The sequence below is a fragment of the Silene latifolia genome, chromosome X (genome assembly GCF_048544455.1).
Source record: "Silene latifolia isolate original U9 population chromosome X, ASM4854445v1, whole genome shotgun sequence".
Taxonomy (NCBI): Eukaryota; Viridiplantae; Streptophyta; class Magnoliopsida; order Caryophyllales; family Caryophyllaceae; genus Silene; species Silene latifolia.
The window spans coordinates 189,845,788-189,863,825 of NC_133537.1; the positions used below are offsets into that span (position 1 = coordinate 189,845,788).

Here is an 18,038-nt window from a genome sequence, read left to right on the forward strand (position 1 = left end):
AGGGTTACTAAGGGCTTAAATGACTATTAAGACCCTATGAAAAGTTGAGGAAATGCTCCTCTCGAAGAAAATGAGCAGATTCCCGTGCTAGTCTTGGCACGATCCGCCCGTCCTGTGCTGTGGCACGGGCTCTTTGACTTAGGATCCGCTCGGATCCAGGGAGGGACGCTCGACTCCAGCTAATGCAACCCGCTCGTCTTGGGCACAAGACGCCCGGATCTTGCTGCTGTGAGACGCCCGGATCGTGCCTGATCCGCTCGGATTCCTGGGCAGACAACTTCTCTTCTTTTCCTTCCCAACAATCCGCAAGGATTGTGTTGGGGATGCAAGGATCCTTTATACATTGCCCATTTCACTTTATTATCTACTTAGGCCTTCTAGTGTTGTCTTCTCTTTGGTGCTTGGTCATCAGATGCGATCAATTTAGCTCCATTCCGCCTCATAAATGCAAGGTTAGCAATCCTTTCCTACCAAGGAGACAAAACCTCAAAGAATATGCATAATGGGAAACTAAATATAGTAAATGACCAAATTATGTACTATAAAGCATAGGAACGAGGTTAATTCGGGGATTAAATGTGCTCAAATATGAGTCACATCAAACATCCCCAAAATGAACCTTTGCTCGTCCCGAGTAAAGAGGTGACTAAAACTAGGACCTTTACTTAGACTAACCTACTAATATAGCCGATATGACACAATTAGCGGGTCTCGCTCCGCCCCTTCAACTCACAACAAGACAACCATGAGGTAGAATGCCTTCTTGGAAGGCAAGGTGGGTCTCGCCAAAATGGCGATACTGTAACACCCGCCATTTTTGTATTCTATTTTCGTAACCGTATTTTATTTTCGATTACGATTTGATTTGTATGACTTGGAATTTACCTGCGAGCCATTTCCTTTCTTTCTCTGAATTCTTAAGTTTTCTTATGTCTCGAATATTCCTTTGTTTCGAGAGTTATTATATTTCTAATCTTTGGAGCTTCGTTATATTTATTCATTTATTCATATTTTAATTCTACTCCGAGTTAATACATTGGACTTCGGAAATTATTTCTATTGAACCCCATTTTTAATCTTATTCCTTCATCTATGGTTTTGATTTAATATTTTAATTAATTCAGTTTTAAGTCATTTTTCAGTCCAATTTCTTCTTAGACCGACCTTTTATTTACATGACATTTTATAATAAACATTTTTAAAACCGGCGTTTGCTCCAATTAATATTTGGACCGTGTGTTTGTTGTTTTTTTTAACGAGTTATTTATTAAATTTGTTTTATTCTTAAACTTATTAATCTTATCCTACCTTTTATTATTTTTTTTTTCAACTCTTAAATTTTGAGAAGATAATTGTGTTTAACCATTTATTTTTAACTGGTTATTAGTGAGCTTTTTAAGGGTTTAGCTGTTACATCTTTTAATTTTCCAATCCCTCTTAAACTCTTTGTATTTAGGTTATTATCATCTCTCTTTTCTTTAACAAAATAATAAGAGAAATAAATTCTTTCACGCTCGGAACCTGCCGTCACATACCAACCTCATCTCCGTGGTTTCATCTCATTTCACGCTAATAATTTACGTACGTGCTTGCCTTCTTGCTTCTTCTTTCCGTTTACAAATTATTCTACGTACGTGCTTGCCTTCTAGCTTCTTTATTTGGATCGGCCTTCTCTCATCATCAGTTCATCCTATTCTAAGGGTAAATTGATTACTCTTATCTTTCTTATCCTAGTATTTATGTAAATTAATGATTCATATGTTTTACACATATGTAATTTATGTTTTTAAAGGTTTGTAGAGGAGATATTGAAGGCTAGCATATGTGGATTCGGATTCGTAACAAGGTAACTTCGACGTTACTCGGTATTACATCGATTTAATTGTTGTAGTTGTCTGTATTATTGGATTTTTAATGTTTTATGATGATTTATTGATACATATGATTTTCGAAACCTTTAATTTCTGATCTTTTGATATCCATAATTTATTTTGACTATGTATAATTTTATTTTGTCAATAGGGTATTTATTTTGGTTGATTTACAAATTTTATGATCAAATCGATTGTTTTGATATTAGGGTTTTAATAATTCGTTTTATAATTTAAACTGATGTAAATTATTTTTCTGGAATTAATAGTTGATTTTAAGATACCATGAATTTTCGTGGTAATTATTTTGGAGTTTTAGTATTTATTTCGTAATTTAAAGTATTGACGCAGTTTCTGCGATTATAGCGATTCTGTTCGGTTTTAATTATGTTAAAAATACTAAATAAAATTGTAAATTTACAATATTTTAGTATATGGCAGAGACATGGAGTATTAGTTTGTGTATAAATTTTTAGGTCTTCAATCATTATTTTCGATTTATGGTGTATTTTACAAGTTAGATAAAAACCGTTGTTAAATCTGTCAAATATGTTCGTCTGTTTGTAAAAATCATATCACCTGTTTCTATTTCGAATTTACAAAAGTGTAAAGAATAAACTCCAGTTATTTTAAAGTGTGGAGTCTGCAAAAAAAATTTCATAATATTTAGACTTACGGTTTGGTCAGAATAAATTATTTGTGAACAGCTCGCCTGTAAAACGCGTTTCTGACTTCTCTCAAAGATTCATTTTTAAAAGATATTTTGCTTTTGATACAGTAGCTAATCTTTTTCTCAATTAAGATTTATCATGTTTTATTATGTTTAAAATTATGCCTTGCCTTAAAATATTTTCTAAAAGTGGATTTATGAACTGAAACATTATGGGTGACGTTTTCTGACAGTTTTTAGAAATGAATTTTTAGACCCCTGATACTTTTCTAATTTAAAGTTTGTTAAAAAATGAAAGTTGTAGCCAAAAGCTACAGGAAACCATGAAAATTGGCCTTGCGTCATTTCGATCTTTCTGTAATTAATTATGAATTTTACAATACTGCTGTTCAGTTTTACAAACTAGTGTAGAACTCCGTCTCATTAAAGCCTAAGTAATAAGTCTTTACTAAAGTACCTTATGTCAAGGGATGGTCTTTAAAGTTTATTTACAGTAACTTATCTATTTTAAAGTCCTTGAATAAATTTTATACTTTTGGATTTAAGTTTAAGTTTTCTAATTCAAGGAAAATAAAAGTGTAGTTCACTTACGAACCATTTGAATAATATACTATATAACTTGGAATATTTTTAAGTTTGGAATAATGAAAGTAAAGGCAAAGAATAATAAACTAAGGCATCCGGTTTTACTAAAACAGCTATATGGTTGGGTATCCTGCGGGCGGTACAGATCGTCGTAGAGTCATGTACATGTACTTAGACTAGGACTTCGCACTGCGTGGTAAGTCGTGTCCTATTATAGTTTGTTGTCTAGTTAGTGAGCTTGGAGTTGGTCATCTTAGCGTGACACTGGGTTCCCGAAACTAGTAAAGATGTTGCGGTGTCAAAAGTATAGCTAAAGTGGATATCTAACCTGAACTAAATTATTTCCATTATGTCTTTTGAATATTTTGCTTTTAAGCATGCAGCACGTTGGTTAACGTGATTTGGTAATCATATTTTGTTACTTATGTTTTATAACGTTTAAATTTACTTTGATATATTATTTGTTTCTATAATAATTATATCATGTGATATGGCTGGGAGAACGTCGAGTTACTCCCCGCTGATTGTGGCTGTTATGTTTATAACATGACAGGTGTTAGCTTTGCTGGGGATTTCTGTATGAGCTAGCGAGTAGTTTGCAGATCCCACTCTGTTCTTTCTGCTTTCTTTTATGGTTTTAGTCTTGAACACTTTTGAGGAATTTTATTTTCGCTCTTTTTATAAAAGTGGCATTTGTTTAGACTTAACCATTTGATCTTATCCTTGAGAATTTTATACATTCTCAATTTATAACAGTTAGAACTTTTATCTTTGTGTATTTAATCCCATTCGACAGTCTTTCCACCACTGTTTTGCACTAGATTTTATAGGGGATTACAGTTGGTATCAGAGCATCACTGCTCCCAACGCTCACACATTGATCTTTAGGAAAATGTCTAATAAATGATTTGACTAAATAAATGATTTAGTGAGAGATGGGTAGAAATCAATAAAGACTCAGATGTTAGTCTATGTGTTCATGTAAAATCAATGACTAGCATTGAATCTATGTTTTATTTCTCCGATGAAGAAGATGAACGAATGTGGACATGGACGTGGTGTTTTCCCGGACCAGAACGCGATCGTGATGGTGTTATTGAACCCGCTCCACAACCTAGCTGACCGCGTGGAGAACTTCATGCCCCAAGGAAGGGACAATGGTAGTTTCAGCCCAGATTCATTCTTGCTCAAGCTGCAGACCAGTTGGCCAAGAGCTCAAGTTTCGCGATGGCGCAGTAGACCAAGAGATGATTACACTGTGGATCTGTTTGATGAAGTGACCCAAGACTCATGTGTTTATTCTCTACCAGAAGATGGAGCGACCTAGGGAGCCCTCTTGCAATTCTAGAGCCTTAAAAATTCCTTCTCTGGTCTCAGACCTTGTTAGTCTATGATCATCTTTCTTCTTCCTTTACTTTTTCAGCCTTAGCTGCTTCCTATATCCTTATTATAAATTTTCATCTCCTATTCTGATGAATAATCCTTCTTTGTGATTCCTCCACCTTGGTATCTATTCTCTTGAGATTCATTGGTTAAACTGACTCTTCTTGAAGAAATGTGATGGAAGTTAAGTAAGTTTGAGGTTTAGTAAAGTCTTGTTACTTATGGTTTGAGGATAGTGAGTTTTACCCTTAATGCCTATCTTGTAAGAGTTGTTATTCCATGAGGATTAACTTGAATGGTGGCTAAGTGGATTATGGATTTAGATTTTTAGCTTAGATGTTGGCTTTGGATTACAAGCAGCTTGCATATTTTGGTCTAGATGTGATTAAGGTTTTTATAGTAACCATGTATCATTTTTGGTTGACCTAGATTAATCTCAGTTTTGATTCTTATGGATTTAGATTGTTGAGTTCTGATGTAAGGTTGTAACCTTGGAACTTTTGGTTGTGTGACTTAACTTTAATTGGGTTGTTTAGTGTTAACCTTGGAAATAAGGAGTGTCTTAGCTCAACTGCAGTTTGGATTGATTATATTGATTTGAAGAATTAAGAACCTGAAGTTGGGAACTATGTATACCTATCATATCTTAATGTCTTAACCTTAGTACTGGTATTTCTCGGAGGAATATTTTGGTCTGAATTACTTTAAAGGAAATTGTTGTTTGATGACCTTATATGATCGAAATTGTTGCTTGGTTGAGTTCTTAACCAACCAGTTGTTACAGTGATATGATTGAGAATTTAATGAACTGCTAAGAGACCTATATATTCATTTGATGGAATTCTAAGAGAGCTTTATCTCCGTTAGATTGTACTTGTGGATGTTAGAGCATTGTTGCTTTAAGTTCAGAGGAATTCTCATCAGAGATTTATTAGACAATGTTTTCTGTTTGGTGTTTCGAGGAGTCTTATGGATTTTGATAACTTGAGGAAGTTAGTTAGTCGGTTGAATGTTGAAGTACTTGATGGATTTTTACCATGATGTTTTGAGAGGATGATCAGCCATGTAAGAATTTGAGATGGAAGTTGTGTTAATCGATAATTTTGGAGGATGTAGACTAGGAAGTTTGGCAATTCTGAGCTTGACAACTTAGTTGCCTGAGTTTAATAACCTTGGTGTTGTTTTCGATGGAAATAGAAAAAGCTTGGGTTCCATAGAGGAGTCGTACCAAGAATCTTGAGATCTTTAACCTCTTCTGTAATCCTTGAGAGAGCTTTGTATAGCTCTTGAATCTCTCATTCTCACTTCTTCATCTGAGCATCTGTTACTACCTTAACCTTGGCTTAAGTTTGAAAACTTTTACCTTTAGCCTTTTTCCTCGAATATTTCTGTTTTATACAAGGTTTGACTCCAAAGTCTTGATTATCTTGAAAATTTATGATTTCAAAGTGTTAAACTTCTATTTTTGTTTTACTCTTGGTTAGTATCTAAATTTTGTCTTGTCTTGAAATGTTTTTAAAACTCGTTTGAAAGTATTTCGGAATTGTTTCGAAATTTTTTGTTTGGATGCTTCTAAAACTTTCAAAAGTTATGTTGTATTTACAAATTCGATTTGTACAAAGGTTTTAAGTAAAATTTGCACTCCTTTTGAATCTCGAGATGTTTATCCTCTTTCATAATCCTTGAGAGAGTTATATATGACTCTTAAATCATTCTCTCCCTTGCTTTAGTTTCAAAACATTTGTCTTGATTTACCGTTGACCTTTTTCCTCGGATATTTCCATTTTATACAAGAGTTTCGGATTTTACAAAGTTTGGTTCTCGGATATTTTAATTTTGAGTTATGATTTAAAAACTTTAATTTCATATTTAATGTTACTCTGGATTAGTGTCTAAACTTGGTTTTGTTTCAAATGTCTTAAAACTCGTTTGGAAATATACCGGAATTGTTTCAAATAAAGTTATTTAATGCAAAAAAAAAAAAAAAAAAAAACATTTAAATGTTATGTTGTATATACACATTTGATTTCTCATTAACCTTTTTCTTTGAGAAATTCCATTTTACACAATATTTTGACTTCTATAAAATATTTTGAATATCTTGGAAATTTTGAATTATGACTAGATTCAAAGTTTTGAACTTCTCTTTCTCTTTTAGTTTTGGGTTATCATTTAAATTTGGTTTTGTTTCGAAATGACTTGAAATTCGTTTGAAAATACTTCCGAATTTTGTTTTTCAATACTTTGATGCCATGAGAAACTTTCAAAAGTGGTGTTGTATTTCAAAATTGATTTGTTCAAAGGTTTTAAGTAAAATTGGCACATTTACTTTTGAATTTCGACATTGGTGGATGCTAGGACTTGTCATTAAAGACGTCTAATGACCGGTTCAGTACTTGCCGATGCACGGTTGTAAGATTTGATTTTTCCAATGTTGACTTACCCTTATCTTGGACGACAGAATCCTGGTTCGCGACAGTATTCCCTCGTTCCATGAGATGAGATAAGTGATTTTTAATAGTTCAATTTTGAAAACTGGTTTAAAAATTGTTTGACCTCAACTATGATTTTTTCGAATTTAAGTGTTAACTGAAATGATTTAGAAAAAAAAAAGGAAAAAAAAATCTTGTGCTTTAATTTTGTTTTCTACTTTTAAGTTTCGAGGACGAAACTTTTTTTTAGTGGGGGAGGTTGTAACACCCGCCATTTTTGTATTCTATTTTCGTAACCGTATTTTATTTTCGATTACGATTTGATTTGTATGACTTGGAATTTACCTGCGAGCCATTTCCTTTCTTTCTCTGAATTCTTAAGTTTTCTTATGTCTCGAATATTCCTTTGTTTCGAGAGTTATTATATTTCTAATCTTAGGAGCTTCGTTATATTTATTCATTTATTCATATTTTAATTCTACTCCGAGTTAATACATTGGACTTCGGAAATTATTTCTATTGAACCCCATTTTTAATCTTATTCCTTAATCTACGGTTTTGATTTAATATTTTAATTAATTCAGTTTTAAGTCATTTTTCAGTCCAATTTCTTCTTAGACCGACCTTTTATTTACATGACATTTTATAATAAACATTTTTAAAACCGGCGTTTGCTCCAATTAATATTTGGACCGTGTGTTTGTTTTTTTTTTTTTAACGAGTTATTTATTAAATTTGTTTTATTCTTAAACTTATTAATCTTATCCTACCTTTTATTATTTTTTTTTTCAAGTCTTAAATTTTGAGAAGATAATTGTGTTTAACCATTTATATTTAACTGGTTATTAGTGAGCTTTTTAAGGTTTTAGCTGTTACATCTTTTAATTTTCCAATCCCTCTTAAACTCTTTGTATTTAGGTTATTATCATCTCTCTTTTCTATAACAAAATAATAAGAGAAACAAATTTCTTCACGCTCGGAACCTGCCGTCACATACCAACCTCATCTCCGTGGTTTCATCTCATTTCACGCTAATAATTTACGTACGTGCTTGCCTTCTTGCTTCTTCTTTCCGTTTACAAATTATTCTACGTACGTGCTTGCCTTCTAACTTCTTTATTTGGATCGGCCTTCTCTCATCATCAGTTCATCCTATTCTAAGGGTAAATTGATTACTCTTATCTTTCTTATCCTAGTATTTATCTAGATTAATGATTCACATGTTTTACACATATGTAATTTATGTTTTTAAAGTTTTGTAGAGGAGATATTGAAGGCTAGCATATGTGGATTCGGATTCGTAACAAGGTAACTTCGACGTTACTCGGTATTACATCGATTTAATTGTTGTAGTTGTATGTATTATTGGATTTTTAATGTTTTATGATGATTTATTGATACATATGATTTTCGAAACCTTTAATTTCTGATCTTTTGATATCCATAATTTATTTTGACTATGTATAATTTTATTTTGTCAATAGGGTATTTATTTTTGTTGATTTACAAATTTTATGATCAAATCGATTGTTTTGATATTAGGGTTTTAATAATTCGTTTTTATAATTTAAACTGATGTGAATTATTTTTCTGGAATTAATAGTTGATTTTAAGATACCATGAATTTTCGTGGTAATTATTTTGGATTTTTAGTATTTATTTCGTAATTTAAAGTATTGACGCAGTTTCTGCGATTATAGCGATTCTATTCGGTTTTAATTATGTTAAAAATACTAAATAAAATTGTGAATTTACAATATTTTAGTATATGGCAGAGACATGGAGTATTAGGTTGTGTATAATTTTTTAGGTCTTCAATCATTATTTTCGATTTATGGTGTATTTTACAAGTTTGATGAAAACCGTTGTTAAATCTGTCAAATATGTTCGTCTGTTTGTAAAAATCATATCACCTGTTTCTATTTCGAATTTGCAAAAGTGTAAATAATAAACTCCAGTTATTTTAAAGTGTGGAGTCTGCATAAAACATTTCATAATATTTAGACTTACGGTTTGGTCAGAATAAATTATTTGTGAACAGCTCGCCTGTAAAACGCGTTTCTTACTTCTCTCAAAGATTCATTTTTAAAAGATATTTTGCTTTTGATACAGTAGCTAATCTTTTTCTCAATTAAGATTTATCATGTTTAATTATGTTTAAAATTATGCCTTGCCTTAAAATGTTTTCTAAAAGTGGATTTATGAACAGAAACATTATGGGTGACGTTTTCTGACAGGTTTTTGAAATGAATTTTTAGACCCCTGATACTTTCCTAATTTAAAGTTTGTTAAAAAATGAAAGTTGTAGCCAAAAGCTACAGGAAACCATGAAAATTGGCCTTGCGTCATTTCGATGTTTCTGTAATTAATTATGAATTTTACAATACTGCTGTTTAGTTTTACAAACTAGTGTAGAACTCCGTCTCATTAAAGCCTAAGTAATAAGTCTTTACTAAAGTACCTTATGTCAAGGGATGGTCTTTAAAGTTTATTTACAGTAACTTATCTATTTTAAAGTCCTTGAATAAAATTTATACTTTTGGATTTAAGTTTAAGTTTTCTAATTCAAGGAAAATAAAAGTGTAGTTCACTTACGAACCATTTGAATAATATACTATATAACTTGGAATATTTTTAAGTTTGGAATAATGAAAGTAAAGGCAAAGAATAATAAACTAAGGCATACGGTTTTACTAAAACAGCTATATGGTTGGGTATCCTGCGGGCGGTACAGAACGTCGTAGAGTCATGTACATGTAACTTAACTAGGGACTTCGCACTGCGTGGTAAGTCGTGTCCTATTATAGTTTGTTGTCTAGTTAGTGAGCTTGGAGTTGGTCATCTTAGCGTGACACTGGGTTCCCGAAACTAGTAAAGATGCTGCGGTGTCAAAAGTATAGCTAAAGTGGATATCTAGCCTGAACTAAATTATTTCCATTCTGTCTTTTGAATATTTTGCTTTTAAGCATGCAACACGTTGGTTAACGTGATTTTGTAATCATATTTTGTTACTTATGTTTTATAACGTTTAAATTTACTTTGATATATTATTTGTTTCTATAATAATTATATCATGTGATATGGCTGGGAGAACGTCGAGTTACTCCCACGATTGTGGTCATTATGTTTATAACGGAGACGGTGTTAGTTAGCTTTTGGGATTTTGTGTGAGCTAGCGAGTAGTTTGCATATCATACTCTGTTCTTTCTGCTTTCTTTTATGGTTTTTGTCTTGAACACTTTTGAGGAATTTTATTTTCGCCCTTTTTATAAAAGTGGCATTTGTTTAGACTTAACCATTTAATCTTATCCTTGAGAATTTTATACATTCTCAATTTATAATAGTTAGAACTTTTATCTTTGTGTATTTAATCCCATTCGACAGTGTTTCCGCCACTGTTTTGCACTAGATTTTATAGGGGATTACAGATACATTCAAGCATTTAAGCACACAAAAGCAAGTAATGGATGCATCTACAAAAATGAATAGCCACTTTCCTCATCTAAGTGGCGGAAATTATCTAAAAGGAAGCAATCTAAGGGTACACATTCCATTATAGATACGGTTTCTTCAAAATACTAAGCCTAGAATAATACAAATAAATTACCTCCAAGTTGTGTCAAGCTAGGATACCTTTATCCTCAATCGTTAAATGCTTTCGTCAAGAGTATACTCCCTATGGTGGTAGAAACACTGGAGGATCGCGGAATTCCACTTCTTGCCTAGACAAGAAGAAGGGTCGTCCCCTCTCTACCATGCACAAAAGTAGATTCGATGGATAAAGGGATCAATATGTTTTGAGTTTCATATGGGAGTTTGCTGTTGTTGTTGTTTTTCCCCCCAATTTCTTGTGGCTTTTGACATTTGAGAACATTTTTCTTTTTGCCATTTCTTTTGATGTTTGGCATTTCAATACTTGACAACTTTCAACTTTTTGCATTTTCTTTTGAACATTTTCAAAGCCACCCCATCTGTAGCGAGGGTGCTTATATTTGAAGCATAGGAGTTCTTATTTTTGTACTCCTCTTTTTTTTTTATGCAAATTGCAAACTTCTTATTTTTCTTTTTTCATTTCAATGCTTGAACTTAAATTTTGATAATTTTCGTGCCCATTCCCTTTTTGTTGACAAAATGTGGTAGAATGTGGAAGATGGTTGCATGGTTTCAAGGGTCACCTTGGAATAAACGGTAGCCAAGGAGTTATTACACCACAAGGTACTCTTGACTAGGCCTTAATCCATGGGTCAAAGGATACTAGCATGACACATCCCAGGGTGTTTTACAAGCATTCTAATGAGCAAAGTCTTAAGAAGAAAAAGTATCTACAAGGGCCTTATATACACTTGTCAAGCTTCCCAAATAGATGTTTTCACAAAAAATTTCTAAAATGCAACTATATGACATGATGCAACTAACATTTACAACCTAATGCATATGCTTCTACCAACTAGTATGCCATATAAGCTGAATGCAACTCATAAGATCACATTGGTGTAAACCGCATCAATTAAAATAAAGCCACATAGTCATTAACATAGAGAGGAAAAAGGAGATTGGAAAGATCATACCATGCGGTCTTCATAATCCTCATGTCTCGGATGGGGCATAGTCGATCAATGTGAAAAAGGATAAACAAACAAACAAACAAGTACATAAAAAATATATACCATTCTACACTATAAAGGAATGAACATGTTTTTGGTTTTTCAATTTTTCAAATTTTTATGGTTTTAATGTTTATGAAATAAAAAGACATGTTTTTGTATTTTTCAAAAAATTTCAATTTTTATCATTTTTTGATTTAGAAGTCAAGTTAGAATTTCCCATCCCCACACTAGTATGGGCATTGTCCTCAATGACCAAAACGATAGGAAATTATGCAAGCTAAATGAAAATGCATGATTTCTACACTATTATGCAAGTTACATGACATATACCCAAGTGATGCATTCTAAACTATGCTATATGATGCATGAATTTATTTGTTGGAGAGCTAATTTAGATTAACTCCCAATGCTTGTGCTTGAACTTCCCAAAACCAAGTAAGACACTATTTCTAGTGTAAAAATGGAGGAGTTCATGCACAAGTATGCAATGCATGAAACTAGTTTGTCATTTTGGATTTTCAAAAGTGGGAACAATATAAGACACCTCAATGAGACCGAGGTGGGAGTCCTCTAAGTGTTGCTAGGACTCAAAACCAATGATCAAGATTAGAAATTAGAAACTAGAGATATAAACAAAGCTAAGAGGAGGTGTAGGAAACTCATAATGGATTGTGGCATCCTTCAAAAGCTTGTCAATTCTCAATTGTCGCTCATGGCGACATCTTAATCACTATCGTCATCTTCCTCATCAACTTCCTCATCATCGTCGTCATCATCTACCTCCATGGACCCAGAGGCTTCACCATCATCTTCATCACGTGAGCTTTTCACTTCTTCCTCTTTTTCCTCATGGCAAGAGTAGCTACCTTCCCCGCTCTCAACAACAATCTCCTTCCCCTTAGCAACTTCACTATCCATGGTGGCATCTCTAGGAGCACTCGAAAAGAATACTTCCCTATCCACCCAACTAGGCAAAGGACATGATAGATCAAGGAGTCCTTGCCTAGCTAAGTGCAGGAGGGGCAGATATTGAGCCCGGTAAGCATTGACCCAGTCTTCATGTGCTTCCTTATGCATATGTTTCATCAATTGGGTCAAGTAGTCGTTGCCTACCATGACATTAGTGCCAATTGGTGTGAATTCACGGTAGGCAAAAGGATAAGGTGGAGTCACAATAGAGGAGGAGGTGGGCTTGGCATTAGATTCCCTATGTTGTTTCATAATCATCTCGGCTTCATCGGAGACGGGAAGAAGGTAGTTTGGACTTCGGACATTGAGACGGCATATCTTGTTAGGCAAGATGAAGGACTTAGCTTCTTTAGTGAGTCACTCATACTTGTTGTCAAGATTATCATTCTTGACCCAATGAATCTTGTTGATCATAGTGGCCATATCAAGAAGGTTGCCTCCTTTAACCGGTGTGTATGTGTTGTCTTTGTTGAAATCTGGGTTAAAGTGTTTGGCTAACCATGTTACTAATCTTCCATTCACAATAAAAGCCGCTCTATCTTTACCTTGGTCAATTGTAAGCCACCGTTCAAGTAAGAGTTGAAGTATGTTGTATTCATTGGTGAACTTTTTGTTGACATTCATGGTGGATTTAAGGTAGATAAAGTCGAGTTCGGTAAAATGATTAGTGCCTTACCTTGCAATTAAAGTGTTGCCCACAACCTTATGCCACACTCTTATGCCCGGATGGTGGACATAAAGAACATGACACTCATGGAAGGATTCAAATTTCCTCCCGGTGATTGCTTTCCAAAGTGGTGCGGGGTCATATTTCGAAGGCTTCTTCACATAAGGAAAATGGTCTTTAAGACCAAACACCTTGCCAAACTCATCCAAAGACATTTTTCTATCCTTGTTTTCTAGGCGGAATTCAACATTTTTCCGAGTCTCTATCTTGGTGACTTTCAAAGAGCTTATAAACTTCATGGTAAGGGAAGGGTAAGTCAATTCTTGCATATCAAAGAGTGTTTTTAACTTCATAGACTCGAAAAAATTCTTGGTCCTCTCAAGAACACCCAATTTGGCTAAAGCATCTTGACATATAAATTTGGTAGGCAAAATAGTCTTGCAAGGGATACAAATGCTTTTCTATGAGAATCACTTATGAAAGTTACCTCCGGATAATCTTGCATGCAATTGTTCAATGATCGGAGTAGGAGTAGCTTCCACCATATGAGTAGCAACTTCTTGAATCTCCACCCTTGCTTAATGCACTACCATAGCCTTTGAGGCTAAAAGAGCTTGTTGCCTTTTGGAAAGATTTGATGTTGTGGGTGCCTTGTTTCCACCTTTTGTTCTTGCCATATTCTTCTCCTTGTCAATATTATATTAACAAACCAAGCTTGAATGCTTCTAGTCTCCTCAAGCTTCAATTAATCCCTAATCGATTTTGGGATTTTCGAAATTGCCTTCAAACCCTAGAAAATCGATTCATTTTTTGAGGATTTTAGTGTTTGGTTGGTGTTTTGTTGATAAAGGAGTAATTTGATTGTGATTTTAGGAAGTTGGGTTTGATTTTGGTGAATTTGGTTGAGGAATTTATGTTTTGTTGATGAGGGGATTGAGGGTTTTGAGGGTTTTGGGTGTGTGTTTGTGTTTGTGTTTTGAAAGAAAGAAATGAATTGGGGATGAGGGATTTTAATCCCGTGTCATAGCCAAATAGCAATGGGAGCCGGCCGTCTTGGGCTGGAGATGCTCGGATCCTCAGTCAGTATGCTTTGTAATTTCTAACCCGTGCTGAGACGCACAGATTCTTCAGGAGACGGGCAGATTTTGCAGGAGAGGCTCGTCTTCACAAGGGGACGCTCGGATTTTTAAACAGCAAGGAACTTAAACTTTTGAAGCAGCTAGGACGCGCAGATTTCACCTGAGACGAGCGTCTTCTGGACTGGGATGGGTGTCTTCTATGTAGTCTGCTCAGATTTTAAAACAGATCAAAATTTTCAATCTTCAGCTCTCCCAAGACGAGCGTCTTAGAGCCAGGACGCTCGGATCATGCCCAAGATGAGCGGGTTCCCTCTAGGACACTCGGATCATCTCCTGTACCCACGAGTTCAGTTCCACCCGTGGGGATTTTCATTTCCCATGGCATTCTTTCTTCATTCCTTTGTTCATTATTGTGGGTGCACTATGGAGGCTCGGTTAGCCTAGGCCATTGCTATCCCCACACTAGATCAACACTACACATCAAAGCACATTAAAATACCTCCCTTACTTTCTCTCATGATAAAAATCTTAATCAAAGTATGAAATTGCAAATCCAAAATTGACAAAAATGTAATACAAGAAATGAAATGCAAATTAAGGATTAGAATATTTACAAATGGTGGTTTAGGGAGGACTCCACTAAACTCTCATTCTTGAATGAGTTGTCAAGGGGTCATAGCCAAGGTGTTGTTGATGTTGCTCAACACCTTGTAGAAGTAGTCGAAGGCTTGTTCATTCTCATTATAAAGATCTTCAATAGATCTTTGCACATTGTGTTCTTCATGGTGGTGACTCGAGTCAATATGATCACCAAAGCCTTGGTCTAAGGTCATAGCATAGCCAATATAAGGATTGACTAATCCTTCGAATTTGTCATCCCATGGACCACATAATTCACTAGCTTTCTCCCCAATTGTATCATGAGTTGATGAAAACAACTCTTCTTCCTTGTTGTCATGGCCAATGAGGCCTTCTTCCTTACTTGTCATGATTGGTGGTTAGCTATTCAAGCTCTCTTTGTTGTTGAAATTTCCTTGCTCTCCGGATAGAGCATCTTGAGGATTATCCATTTTCTTCTTCCACATGGGTGGTGATTCTTTATCCATAGCTTGTTCTTTGCATTGAGATGCCAACTTCTTCCTATCACTTTCTCGGCTATAATGATTGACCATGAAACATGGATCATGTAGTCGGGGAGCTCTTATTGTCTTGTCAAGATTAAAAGTGATTGTCTCATCCCCCACTTCAAGTGTAAGCTCTCCATATTTCACATCAATTACCGCTCCCGCGGTGTGCAAGAAAGGTCTTCCTAAAATGATAGGAATGTTGGAATCCTCCTCCATGTCAACAATGACAAAGTCTACCTGGATGAAGAATTTGCCAATTCTCATGGGCACATCCTCCCATACCCCTAAAGGTATCTTTATTGGTCGATCCGCCATTTGAAGCGTAATGTTGGTGCATTTGAGCTCTCCCATTCCTAGCCTCTTGCATACCGAATATGGCATGACACTCACACTTGCTCCAAGGTCACATAATGCTTTGTTGATTGTAGTGTCGCCAATGGTGCATGGAATAGAGAAGCTTCCCGGATCTTTGCTTTTTGGAGGTGAACTTCCTTGAAGAATAACACTACTCACTTTAGTGAATGCAATAGTCCCTAGCTTCCGGATGGATTTCTTCTTGGTAAGAATGTCTTTCATGTACTTTGCATAGGCCGGAACATGATTGATCAATTCTGTGAATGGGATTGAGACTTCTAAGTGCTTCACAATCTCCATGAACTTTCCAAGTTGTTCATCACACTTAGGCTTAGCTTGCCGACTTGGGAATGGAAGTCTAATCACAATGGGCTGTTTTTCCTTAGCCTTCTCTTCATTCTTCTTCTTTAAAACTTCTTGGATGGTGGATTCTTCTTCTTTAGAGTTCTCCACAACTCTTTTCTTGTCACTAGCATCTACAATATATTCATCAATTGGCTTCTTCGGCCCTTCATACCTTGTACCACTCCTCAAATGGATGGCACCCACCGACTCATGTCTTGGGGGATTACTTTGAGGTGGTAATTGCCCCTTTTGTCTTGGGAGCTAGAAGATGATAATTGAGTCATTTGGGTTTCCAACATCTTGGTGTGGGCTAGTATGTTGTTGATGGTGATGTCTTTGGCTTGGCTATGGTTTTGCAATTGGGTGAAAAATTCTTGTTGGTTCTTTTGCATTTGGAGGACCGCTTTTTGAACATCAAAGCCTTGGTCATTGGATTGATTGTAAGAGGGTTGATTTTGATAGCCTTGGCTTTGGTTGTAAAAGGGTCTTTGAGCTTGACTTCTCATTGGAGGTGGGGTGTATGTTGGTTGAGAGTTTTGAATGTTTTGGCTTTTGTATTAAAGATTGGGATGAAATTTGGTATTCTTATTGTAATAGTTGGAATAAGGGGCACCACTCTTGTATGCTTGGAAAGCATTCACTTGTTCACTTGTTCCCCTACATTCACTTTGGTCATGTCCCAAAGTTCTACAACTCTCACATTGTCCACTTGGAATTGAGGATGATGCCACCATAGCATTAACATGTTGTTTGGGTGATTTGGAAGCTTCATCAAGCTTAGCCATGGCTTTCTCAAACTTCAAATTGATGGTGTCAATATGAGCACTTAGTTGAGCACCCAATTGAGTGATGTAATCTACCTCATGCTTTCCTCCTCTAGTAGCCTTTCGAGGCCTACTATATTGTGAATTATTAACCGCCATTTCTTCAATTTTGGCCCATGTTTGATTGTCATAAACTTCGGTAAACATACCATTGGATCCCATGTTGAGGATATTGCGGGAGTCTTCATATTGACCATTCCAAAATTGTTGCACAAGGAACCACTCGCTAAGTCTATGGTGTGGACAAGAACGACAAGTGTCCTTAAATCTCTCCCATGCTTCATACAATGATTCCTCGTCCCTTTGTTTGAACCCGGTGATTTGGGATCTCAACATGTTAGTCTTCTCCGGAGGATAGAATTTCTTGTAGAAAGTAAGTGCCAACTTCTTCCATGAATTAATACCAAGTGTAGCCTTGTCTAGGCTCTTTAACCATTGCTTTGCGGTACCAATCAAAGAAAAAGGAAATAATACCCATCGGATTTGGTCTTGAGTGACTCCGGTTTGAGAAATCGCATCACAATAGTCACAAAAAGTCTCCATATGTGAATGAGGGTCATCACTAGGCATCCCCCCAATTTGACTTCTCTCAACTAGTTGTATGAATGCGGATTTGGCAATGAAATTACCGGTTAAATGTGGTGGTGTAGGGGTACCATTTGGTTGGTTTTCCTCGGTTGGTACGGAATGTGATGAAAATTTAGGTATTATGGGGTAATTTTGTGGTGGATTTTATATTGGGTTGTCCTCTCCTTCTCTTGCAAAAGGGTTGGTAAACTCAATGTTATTTGGTTGAATGTCCACAATCTCTCCAATACCTCTTAAAGTACCTCTTGCAACTCTTCTATTGTTGCTTAAGGTTCTTTAAATCTCAAGATCAATAGGTAATGGATTACCTTGTGATCTCCTAGTCATGCAAAATGTCAAACAACTCGAAAACATTTAGAACAACCTTGAGGAGATTAAATTTCCCAAGGTAAAAAAAGACAACTAAAAACAATTAATGAAAATCAAATCAACTTAACACCGTCCCCGATAACGGCGCCATTTTTGGTCCGATTTAAACTCGTCGTCAAAAGTTACCAACCAAAACAATATTTATAACTTTACAAACTACTCTTAGCA

General features: G+C 35.2%; 1 non-coding gene across 1 annotated transcript; it reads left to right on the forward strand.

Annotated features, from left to right (window-relative positions):
• Positions 1 to 17,141: 17,141 nt before the first annotated feature.
• LOC141625380 (small nucleolar RNA R71) lies at positions 17,142 to 17,249 on the forward strand. The gene has a single exon (XR_012535163.1). It is a non-coding gene; the product is annotated as a small nucleolar RNA R71 (small nucleolar RNA).
• The last annotated feature ends 789 nt before the right edge of the window (positions 17,250 to 18,038 follow it).